The following is a 12,845-nucleotide window of genomic DNA, read 5'->3' as shown; positions in this document are numbered from 1 at the left end:
AATGGTTGAATTGAGCATTTGAGTTCTCTAAGTCAATCCGATTTGTATGCCAAAACCCTTATTGGTTGAGTCATATTAGGAAACTAGAGTTGTATCAAATAGAAACTAGCCTATAAATAGGGTAGGGGACTCCAGGAAAAAAGTTTTTAGAGCTTTGGAGGAGTGTAGAGGATGAATTTTGGAGACGTTGGTTGGCTTTGGAAACTTGGAGCCTGGGAATAATTTTTTCTTCATCTTCTTTCAATGTTCTCGAACTCTTCTATGATGTTTTTAATTTCTAGAATGAACTAATTTAATTTTTCTAGGGATCAGATATAGCCTATCTTTGAATTTCCACTGTTGAATTCATGAATATAATTCTGAATACTGTTTTATTTGATTGAGTTTTTACTTCAGTTCTTAATGCTTTTACTTAATTGGCCATTAATCAACTGATTCATTAATCATAATGAATTGATGGGGGATTTATGTGTTTAGTTCATTGGAGTAAATGCCATGAATTCCATGTGGGGTAGAAATATACTTACATGGTTTGTGTAGTTGTTATATGGGAATCCATAAAATTTAATGATTCTTAGTTGTTTTAATCCACAAAGAAATATAGTGGGTTAGTAATTGAGCGAATTTTTATTAGTCCTCGAGAGAGATTAGTAGATAGGGAAGGGAATCTCGACTATCAATCAGAAGTATATTTGTATTTTAGATTATAAAGATGGATCAAAGGGTGGGAATGATTAGTTATGGTGAAATCTAACCCCTATGTTTTTAGCTATTAACAAATCTCAATTTATATTTCAATTTGTATCATAGTCTAGAATAATTCACTTCCTTATTATTTGTTTGAACAAAATTGGTATAATTAATTTGATACTTACTCTACAGTTCGCGAAAGAACGATTCTTTTAACATTATATTACTTGTTACGGTAGTGTACACTTGTGTTGTTATTTTTCACAAGTTTTTGGCGCCGTTGTCGGGGACTATAAAATTAATATCAATATCAGTTATTGCTTTTTTTAATTTGAATTTTTTTCTATTATTTTATTTTATTTGTAGTTGTGAATTAGATTTTCTTTTAGGTCCTTTTGATTTTGCATGAGAAGGAGAGGAAACAATAATTTACTTCCTTTTAGCAACTTGTTGAAGGAATTCAAAAGCAAGAAAGACAGAACAAACTCATCTTCCGCTTCTAGAGCAATGGATCTTAAAAATAATCCACCACACTTTGAAATTGAAGCACCAAGGTGCAAGACTTTGGGAGAGTATGTTGGGCCAACTGTGAGAGATAATATGACAGCTATAAGGTGCCCAATTGTAGTAGCTAACAATTTTGAAATCAAGTCAGCTATCATAAAAATGGTGCAAAATAATCAATTTTCTGGATTGCCTAGTGTAGACCCAAATCTTCACATTGATGGGTTTCTTGGACATTTGTGACACATTCAAGAGCAATGGTGTTATTGATGATGTAATAAAATTGAGATTGTTCCCTTTCTCATTAAGGGACAAGGCTAAAAGTTGGTTGCATTCTCTACAACCAGGATCCATCACTACTTGGGATCAAATGGCTCAAAAATTTTTGGTAAAATTCTTTCCACCAGCTAAGACTGCTAGTTTATTAACAGATATTTATATTTTTTTGCAGTATGATTCGAAAATACTATTTGAGGCATGGGAAAGATTCAAGGACTTGCTAAGGAAATGTCCACACCATGTAATAGAGCAATGGAGGCAAGTTCAGATTTTTTATGATGGCGTATCTAATCCAACCAAAATATTAGTAGATGTTGCAGCAGAAGGATCAATCATGAACGAGGATCCAGCATAAATTTTTTCTCTTTTGGATGTTATGGCCTCAAATGCATATTAAAGGCCAAGGGGTAGATTTGCCCCGAGAAGAATTACGTAGAGGAATGAAACTGATCCCATGACAGCCATGGCCATCCAACTTGAAGCATTGACAAAGCAAGTGGAGTCGTTGGCAACTTAAGGCACCAAACCTTCAGTTGTGATATGCAACTATTATGAGGGACCACATTATAGCAATGAATGTCAGATGGGTAATCCTTTTGAGCAAAATCAGTTAGAGCAAGCAAAATATGTGGTGAACTTTAACAATAAAATAATCCAAATTCTAATACATACAATTTAGGGTGGAGCAACCATCCAAATTTTGGATGGAAAAACAATCAAGACACTGAAAGACAACAAAAAACTCAACAAACTCAATCACTTAAGAAGAAAGCTCCATGGGAAGATGCTTTTGAGAAAATGGCTATAGTTTCTTTAGAATTTATGCAGCAACAAGAGACCACCAATCATAATATTTTTACATCCATTACAAATTTGGAAGTACAAATGGAGCAAATTACCCATAGGATGAATCAAAGGCAAAAATGATCATTGCCTAGTAATACTGAGACAAATCATAAAGAGCATGCAAATGCTATTGAGCTTCAAAGTGGAAAATTATTAGAGGAACCATTCAAGAAAACCATAGTAACTGAACCCCCTTTAAAGCGGTTTAAATGAGCAAAAAGATGTAGAGGAATACATTAAGGAGGAGGAGAAGCTAAAATCCAAATTGTTTCCAGACAATCCATCACCTTATAATCCACCTATTCCATATCCTCAGCGGTTCAGGAAGCAAAAACTAAATAAGTAATTTTCTAAATTTCTTGATGTATTTAAAAAAGTTACATATTAATATTCCTTTTGCAGATGTTTTGGAACAAATGCCTAGTTATGTCAAGTTTATGAAAGATATTTTTTCTAATAAGAGGAAACTTGAAGACTATGAGACTGTGGCATTGACAAAGGAATGCAGTGCAGTTTTACAGATGAAGCTTCCACCTAAGCTAAAGGATCCAGGGAGTTCTACAATTCCATGCACTATAGGAAATTCTCATTTTGATAAGGCTTTATGTGATATTGGTGCTAATATTAATTTAATGCCTCAATCTATTTTCAAGAAATTAGGCGTTGGAGAAGCTAAACCTACCACAATGTCACTTCAAATGGCGGATAGGTTGATTAAATATTCAAGGGGAATCATTGAAAACTTATTTGTTAAAGTGGATAAGTTTATATTTCCAACGAATTTCTTAGTATTGGATATAAAAGAAGACCAAGACATACCCATTATTCTTGGTAGACCATTCTTGGCAACTAGGAGGACCCTAATTGATCTTCAAACAAGTGAATTTACTATGAGAGTGCAAGATGAGAAGATCACATTCAATATATTCTAGGCCATCAAGTTTCCAAATGAAGCAGATAACTGCTTCAGAATAGACTCTATTGGGAGGTGCACAATGGAGGTATTTCGAATAAGCTATCCAGTTGATCCAATTGAGGCTTGTTTGGTGAGTGTGCAAATGCAAAAAATAAAGGAAGTTTCGAGTGTGAAATGCAATTAGAAGCTTTATCACCCATATTTGTTCACAAACCAATTGAAAATCTTGGGGGTGCAAGCTACAAAACCGATGCCATCTATTGTCAATCCCCCAAGACTGAATTTGAAACAACTTCTAGCACACTTGAAATATGCATTTTTAGGTGAGTCATCCACACTTCCCATCATAATTTCAGTCTCTTTGAATGAAAACCAAGAAGAGAAGCTTCTAAGGGTATTAAGGGCTCATAAAACAACTATTGAATGGTCTATTGCTAATATAAAGGGTATTAGTCCTTCACTATGCATGCATAAAATTTTGATGGATGATAATTCAAACCATCCATTGAACATCAAAGGAGATTGAATCCCAAGATGAAAGATGTAGTGAGAGTTGAAGTTTTGAAGTTGTTAGATGCTGGCATTATATATCCCATATCTAATAATTCTTGTGTGATTCCAATGCAAGTGGTACTGAAAAAGGGAGGCATCACTGTGGTGCCTAATGAGAACAATGATCTAATTCCTACAAGGATAATTACAGGCTGGAGGGTATGCATAGATTATAGGAAGCTCAACAAAGCCGCAAGAAAAGACCATTTTCCCTTGCCATTTATTGATCAAATGTTGGATAGATTATTAGGGCATTCATTCTTTTGCTATCTTGATGGGATTTCTAGATATAATCAGGTACCTATTGCACCTGAAGATCAAGAAAAGACGACGTTCACTTGTCCATATGGAATCTTTGCATTTCTGAGGATGCCATTTGGTTTATCCAATGCTCCAACAACATTCCAACGATGCTTGATGGCTATCTTTTCAAATATGATAGACCAATGTATTGAGGTATTTATGGATGACTTCTCTATGTTTGGTAAGAGTTTTGATGCATGCTTAAGAAACCTTACGTGTGTGTTAAAAGGTGTGAAGAAAGAAACCAATTTGCTTTTAAGTTGGGAAAATGTCACTTTATGGTGAGTGAGGGAATTTTATTGGGACATAAAATTTCAGCACAAGGCATTGAGGTAGATAAGGTTAAACTTGAGACTATTGAGAAGTTACCACCTCCTACAATTGAAAAGGGTATGAGAAGTTTCTTGGGACATGCTGGATTTTATAGAAAATTCATTAAAGACTTCTCTAAAATCACTAAACCCTTATGTAATCTACTAGTAAAGGGAGTCACTTTCAATTTTGACAAGGTGTGCTTGCAAGCATTCCAAATTTTGAAGAAAGTTTTAGTATATGCACCTATTTATTGCTCCTGATTGGGAATTACCCTTTGAGTTAATGTGTGATGTGAGTGATTGTTCCATTGGAGCAATTTTGGGTCAGACAAGAAAAAGATATTCCACACCATCTATTATGCTAGTTGTACCTTAAATGAAGCTCAAATTAATTACGCTACCACTAAAAAGGAGCTTCTAGCCATTGTGTTTACTTTCGATAAGTTCAGGTCATACCTGATTGGTTCCAAAGTTATAAATTATATAGATCATTCTGCTATCAATTATTTGATTGAAAAGAAAAATGCTAAACTGAGGCTCATTAGATGGGTGCTATTATTACAAGAATTTGGTTTGAAGATTCGAGATAAAATGAGGGCTAAAAATGTTGTTGTTGATCACTTGTGCAAGTTAGCGCCTCTTGAGAATAATTCAAAAGACAATCACTCTCCTATTTTAGAAACTTTTCCAGATGAGCAACTCTATGTTGTTACTAATTGTAAAATCCCTCACAACCCTAATCCAGAAATCTATGTTGTAGGTCCGAAGACCCGAAGTCAAGATAGAGACAATTGTCGACCGTCTCATTTGAACCCATTGGATCTAACCTAGAGCTAATGAAGGTTGATAATGAAGATCCTATTAAGGAAACCCTGAGTGACTTTGAGAGAAGATGAAGCTTGAATGATGATGGAACTGAAAAATGGACTTTGAGTACTATGATGACATCCTCGGAAGGTCCTACACAGTCAAGTAAGACTCTCTCTTAAGTTGGAAGAGGACCCAAGTGGAGCTTGGGGCTTACGGAGACCAAAGATCAACTTTTGACCAAAAGGCATTGCCTTGGTCAATTGCCTTGGTCGCCCCAAACTACCAAGCCAAGCGACCAAAGTTGGTCCGAGGTAGAATTGTCACTTTTAGGAAAATTAGGTTTTCAGAGCCCTATATATTCCAACTTCGATCTAATTCGTACCACTTTGCCTCTAAGCTATTGAAGAATGTGAGAAGAACCCTAGAGCTTCCTCTTCAAGGCCAAGGAAGATCCCAAGCATTCGTGAGAGCTTCTTCCATTGAATCTTCTTTTACAAGGTTAGTATTCGCTTCTCTTCTTTCTAGATCTACTATCTCTTCTGTTTCAATCCATTGTTGTGATTGTGAGGAAGGTCTTATACTACTGTAATGACCTAATCTCTGATTCTCACAGACTTAGAGTGAATTCCTATTTATTCTAGTCTTTCCGTGGACAACACGGTGTGATTTTGGTATTAAACCTAGTATAATCTTCATGATCTTAATTCTACTTGTGTTGTTTGACCTCTAATCTATGCTAGATCTATTCTTAAGTGAATTTTCGATCATGATCTACTGTTTTCTTATCTCTAGAATGAATCCTCATTCATTCTAGTCTATCCGTGAAATCTACGGACTGATTTCGGATTAAGCCTATTATGTGATCTGATAGATTTCTATTCCAATGACCATGTTAGATGCTTAGATCATGCTAGATAGTCTCCATATACTATTTCATAATTTTTCTATTAATTTCAGAGTGATTGGAACTCAATCGAGGAGTTTCTGATCAAAACTTAGGTTTTATGTCTGTACACAGTCTGCTTGGTTGACTACCTTGGTCGCCCCAAGTGACCAAGGGTATCTTGGACAACAACTTTCTCTGTTTTGACTCTATTTCATCTCCGATCATTAGGGTTTGTTCCTTATGCTCTATACTTATTTTATTAGGGTTATGTTGGTGACTTTGAACATACCCCCTTTGATCTCTTTTCTCTGAAGTTGGCGAATTGGATATAAGGTGAGAACGTTCACTCACAATTAACATGGTTACATGCTATGATATGTTAGAACTTGTATGCAAAGCACTAGCTACTATAATGGTACTTCTTCTATAATATTATACTTCTAAAATTCCAGAATATGTTTTATTACGTAAATTGCAAACTTGCATTAATGAGATTGATTTAATTGTGAGTTGGACTTTGTTATGATATTTATGGAATCATGATGTGATGTGATTGCCTAAGTGTGGTTGTGGAATGGGGAATGCCGTTTGGGCGTTTCTGTCATTGGACACCAGTGGAGGTGGTATGGGACACATTCCTATGGTGCCCCTTTGCGCTTTCCTCAACTATTAGATGTGATACCTAGCACTTGTCTAGATGAGTTTGGCTAGGAAACCCCATCATATCTAACCCCATTGGCAAGGGGATTGAGAGCGAGTGACCCATGGCAGCAATGGAGATTATGGGCACTCAAGACAGGTAACCAACCTGTGAGAGGACGCAATCACATTGTTGGGGCCATTCATTGGTAGGGTGGCACATAATAAGCATGGGCTCATGGGCGCTCAAGACCGGTAGCCAACCCGTGAGAGGACATGAGAGCTTCCCATTTACTATATGCAAAATCTAGCCCTATCCTAACCCTGACCCTAACCCAGAATCCTTGATGTTTGTAGGTCTGAAGACCTGGAGTGGAGGAAGGAGAGATTTGTGGGCCCTCTTAGTTGAAGACTTGGTGTTTGATTCTGAGCCCATGGACATTGACAATGGTGCCCCTTACTTGGATGCACTATCAATGTTCAGTGAGAAGCTGCACCTAGAAGAGGGGAAGTATAGTTGAAGTACCTAATGCGCTTCTGGACTCGATTCGAAGGTACTACTCTAATCTAGACTTGTTGATTTACTTGTAGGAGAAGACCCACTTGAGTTTGAGTTGTTCTAGCCTTTCAATTCCCTGGATCAAGCTTGATGTACTAGCTTGGTCAACTGGGCCAGTCGACCAAGCCAGTCCACCAAAGAATTCCCAAATCCGAGAATTTAATGCTTTTTGGATATTCTCTTCTTTACTTAAGTGAACCTCGTGACTTTAACCCTATTCTACTTATTTGGACTCCTGAGAATGAGGGGAGAGCTTCCCAAGACATTCTCTTGGTAGTGGTGAAGGAATATTGCATCCATCATTGCCAATCATTGCCTCTCATCCTTAAAATCATCTCTAAGGTATGATTTCTCTCTCTTTCTCTCTCTCTCTCTCTCTTCGTCTCTATTCTACTATAATCCCTTCTCTTACTTGCTGTTGAAACCATGAAGTTTGTGCTGCAACCTTGCAACCACCACTTCATGTGTTCATTCCTTGCTAATGCATAAGTTCCTTCCATTTCTCCCTATGCTATGCTCTCATTTTGATCATTGTATATACATTTCCATGATTTTCTTCTTAGCAACTTGTCATCTTATCCTAAACTGAATTATGAAGCATGCTAAGTCTCATTCTATGCTAGCATTTGATTGTAATCTATTGCATATCACTTTCCTTAGCTGATTCCCTAGTTTCCCTTGTAATTGCATTTGATTTCATTTGAAAACTATGATTCTAGTATATAGAACCTAGGGTTTCAATTTGGGGATTCCTATTTAGACCATTGGATTATGCTAATTACTTGCTAGATAGTGTTCTTATACAGTTACTATCCATCCCTCCAAATTTCGGAGTGATCCGAGCCCCGGAAGCTAGGTTTTGGATCAAAATCCACTATTCAACCCCGCACTGTTCACTTGGTCGACTGGGTCAGTCAACCAAGTTAGTCAACCAATTGATTGCTGAATTGTGTAATTTCCAAATTTAATCGATTCGACCTCCGATTTTCCCGATTTCTTCTCTAATCTTTCATCTATGTTTGTCTAGGGTCTATATACTATCTTTGGATCATTCTCTTGTGATTATTGGATTATCTTCATCTTGACTCAAGGTAAGGACGGTTACCCCATAAATGCATAGACTATGTGAATCTTACACTGATGTTGGCAACTTAGTAGGCTTAGCTTCTTTGTTGTATTTGAACATCATATGACTGCAATACATACTTTAGGACAGTAGTACCATGTTTATATACTCTTGCTTATCATGACTATTCATTCTTGTCAATTACATTTATTATTGATCATGTGATGTTATGACTTACTTTTCAATATGATGAAGTATCACTTATGTATGATATGATGAAACTGAGAATGTGATTGGATAAGTATGATTTGGGATTGGGGAATGTTCTATTGACATTTCTGTCCTTGGACATCGAAGGGAATAGTATGGGATGTTCTCCGAAGATGCCCATCGACGCTTTCCCGGATTATTGGATGACATATATAGGACTTGTCTAGAAGTGTTGGCTAGGATGTCCTCGTTGTATCAGACCCAAATCAGAAGGGTATTGAGACCGAATGACCCATGGTAGTAATGTGGATTTGATGGGTGCTCAAGACCGATAACCAACCTGTGAGAGGACATAAATCACATTGCAGATACTCGATAGAGACCACTTATTGGTAGGGTTGCAAATAGCTAGACTTGGGCTCATCGGCACTCAAGACCGGTAACCAACCCGTGAGAGGACGTGAGAGCTTCCCATCTACTATTTGTGGATGACCAATAGGGTAGATGAGTCCGTAGTTCGAGTTGGTTGTAGCCATAGGGGAAGTATCCGGATTTGACATGATATGACTGAGTAGATGACTTGCATTGGGCTAGGCTTTACCATGACATGTGCCAATACTTATACCAATGGTGATGTGAGAGAGCGGTGACTTAAACCCCAGCCATGGATTGTCTTGAAGGATGCAGGACCCAATTACCACCGGAGAACCCAAGATATCTTAAATGGTTGAGGGAAGAGTGATTTGAGACCTACCCAAAGAAGTATGGTGCTATGACTTAAAGCATGTCTACCCTAGAGACTAGCATATATAGAGTTAGAATCATATTTGCATCATCTGTTTCATATCATCTTACATCATGTTATGTTTTGTATCATGTGGCTTATGTATTATGGAATAACTGCCTTGCTGAGTTCTTTCAAACTCATTCATTTCTGTGCAATTGTTTTGTTAGATTATTCTATAGGTATGGAGGGATTTGATGGCACCTACTCCAAGACGAACCCCGATGAGGCATTCTACCCTCAGGGTATTGGTTACCATGAAGATCACTGTGAAGATCCCAAGGGTGATTACACTTCATATCAGGATTAGTTCGACTTTGGTGTGGGAGCGGCCGTGCTTGGTCTCATATGTTTATACTTTCGAAGACATTTTGTATAAGACTGAGGAAACGATTGTTTAGATTTTTATATTGTTATTTCCCCTTTTTAAGACTTGAATTTGTAATCTTAACTCGATTTGATCTACTTTCCGCTGCTACTGAGGGAGTGATTTTGGCTCACTCTCTTCCTTTTTGATTATATACATTGGTATCATTTATTTCCATGCTCTGATTATATTGTTTCTTATCCTTATCGTGATTTCATTGTTTATATGCTATGACTTTGATTATATTATTGTTCATGATTGTGTTATTGCATATGTGGGAGGCATGGTTGCTCGATACTTGATCTTCGAGACTGTGGATCACATACCCGGGTATGCCAAGTAGGGTACCGACTAGGTGGATGTGATAGAGTGGTATCAGATCCCAAGTTCAAGTGAAACCCCAACCACAGAAATGATAATGGAACATTCCCGAGTCATAGATCCAGAAGTGACTCCTGTATTCTTAGAGTGGGTAATAGCTAACTCAGACTTGAAACTTAATTAATGAAGCATAAGTTGTTTGTTGAATAATATACCATAATTATGATTTAACAAGCATCACTTAATGCAATAAAAAGAAAGTGCATAATACACAATAATAAAGGGAAACAAAGTGAATTTCATTAAGTTAACAAAGTTTCACAAGAAGTTACATATGAAAAGCATAAACTAAAATCCTAGTACAATCTATCTATCTAGGAGACCACCTCTGATCTCTAAGTGCCCTGACATCATCGGAAATCTAAATGAGCCGAGACTGCATCTGCTCCAATCTCGACTCTATCTGTGTTTGTCTCAACTCCATCCTCTTATACATCTGATCATGTCTGACCTCCATCCTCTCCAGTATGGAAGTCATGGAAAGCATCTGAGCATATAAGTTTGGTGTCTCAGGAGTGGCATGTGATGGGCCTCCGACCTCAAAGTGTGGTGCGGGAATCCCATGATCATCCGGATCAACCTCGCGCATCACCGCATCATCTCCATCCTGATCGTCTGAATCTGGACCAGCCTGTCCCTCATCCACTGGTAACACATCGTCCTCATACTCTGACTCAGACTCATCCTATCACATCCACCTAGCCGGTACCCTACCTGGCATACCCGAGTGTGTGATCCACAGTCCTAAAGATCAATATCAAGGAAATCAACCTCCCACATTCACAATAATATAATTAAGAACAAGACTAAATCAAGGTTAACAATATTATTTAATAAATCAAAGCAAAGTAATGAAGTAACATTAGAGTGTGGAAATAATACCAATATATATGTATAATAAAAATGTAGAGTGAGGCGGAATCTCACTCCACAAGTATAGCGGAATGTAGTTCGAAAGTCAAAGGAAATTACAACCGGTTCAAAAAGGAAAGAAAGAAATAATAATCAAACTAAGCTAGAGTCTATTCTACTTAATAAAGAACATTTTCATAGACATAGACTTCATCAATCAAGCACGGACGCTCCCACTCCATGGTAGGGCTAATCATGGTACGTAACATGATCACTCAAGGGATCATCACCGAGATCTTCATAGCTGCCAACACCTTGCGTGTAGTACACTTCTTCAGCTTGCGCTTCCTCCTATTGGCCTTCATAGTCATCTACTGTGAAACCCAGCCCTAACCTACCCCTAACCTTGATCCGGAAACCCGGTTGTTTTTATGTCTGAAGACCCGGAGTAAAGGAAGAAGCCAACTATGGGCCATCTCAGTAGAAGACATGGTGTTTGACTCTGAACCCATGGATGTTGATGATGGAGTTCTATACTTGAAGGTCTGTGCAGATCTGGAAAGAAAGCTGCACCTGTGTAAAGATGAGATTAGTTGAAGGACTTTGAGTATTATCTGACTTGGTTTGAAGGCATTTCTACACACTAGGTATGTCACTTGTTGTGTGTGCAAAAGCCCATGAGGTTTCGACTTGAGTTGGGCCTCCATTTCCCTATTTTGGCCTTGCTAACCTGATTGGTCGACTGGGCCAGTCGACCAAGCAGTCGACCTACTGTGTGTTAAATCTGAGAAAATCCAATTTTAGGGTTTTTCACTCTCTATTTAAACCTACTTCGAGTTTCTTAGTTACGGATGCCTCCTAAGCACTTTGTGAACGTGGGAAGACCTTTCCAAAACTCTTTCTGGTGGTTTCGAAGATTCCTCTGCAGATTTGAAGCTTCTCATCTTTGATCTGACAATTCAAGGTTAGTATCTCTTCTGAATTTTACATTATTCTTTCTTCGATCTGGTTCTTGATTGAGATCAGGAAGAAGATGCTGCATTCTTGCAACCATCTATTCCATGATCTCATTCTATTCCTTGAGATCTATGATCATCATAATGATCTTAACCCTAACTCGGAATTTTTCTTGAAACCCTGACCCTTGTTTGATCTTTTTGGAAACCTTTGGTAACCTCCCATGTGAGGGTAACCACATAAGTTATATTTATGTTAATCTAAACTCTCTTTTAATGATTTTTTTGCTAGCAATTATTTCCCTTTCATCTTGTAACCCTAGCCTGTTCATGAGAGCCATAAGTTTGAAACCCTAACTTCTTGGTTCAAATCAAGAACCCATCTCTTGAACTTGACTTGATGATTTTACCTTCCTATATAGTTCTAATATGTTCTAGGAAGTTCCCCTTTGAATTTCGGATCAATCCGACTTCAAACGAAGAATTTATGACCAATCTAGTTTCTGCAATTCTATACTGACTCGGTTGGTCGACTGGGTCAATAGACCAAGCAATCGACCAATGAAGGCAGTAGCTTCAATTTTCGCTCAGTTTGATTCGTTTGCTCTCTGATCATTTAGGTACCTTTCCTAATGTTAAATCTATGATTGTTAGGGGTTTATTTGCTAAGTTTGGAGTCTCACTCTTTGATCTTTGGACTATCTTCGGCGATAATCAAGGTAAGGACAGTTATTTCATAATAACATTGATCGCATACTCTCTGATTTCTAATTTAAGAAACTCGGAGTTTATTTACTGTTCTTGTATTTTATACTTTTGATGTACTACTGTAAGTATAGTAGCACTTCATTTATGTTTTCTTTTTCATTATCCAAGCTTATACGAATTTCTTATTACTATATTGTTGTTGATTGTATATGACATGCCTGAT

The 12,845-nt window shown here is 37.5% G+C and overlaps 1 non-coding gene across 1 annotated transcript; it reads right to left on the bottom strand.

Annotated features, from left to right (window-relative positions):
* Positions 1-1,617: 1,617 nt before the first annotated feature.
* Positions 1,618-1,719, bottom strand: LOC148999092 (small nucleolar RNA R71). Its single transcript, XR_016171028.1, has one exon. It is a non-coding gene; the product is annotated as a small nucleolar RNA R71 (small nucleolar RNA).
* Positions 1,720-12,845: the final 11,126 nt, after the last annotated feature.

This window comes from Hakea prostrata, unplaced genomic scaffold (genome assembly GCF_041222555.1).
Source record: "Hakea prostrata isolate BN-2017 unplaced genomic scaffold, UWA_Hpros_2 contig_46, whole genome shotgun sequence".
Lineage (NCBI taxonomy): Eukaryota > Viridiplantae > Streptophyta > Magnoliopsida > Proteales > Proteaceae > Hakea > Hakea prostrata.
This window is presented reverse-complemented; position numbering and strand designations above follow the sequence as displayed.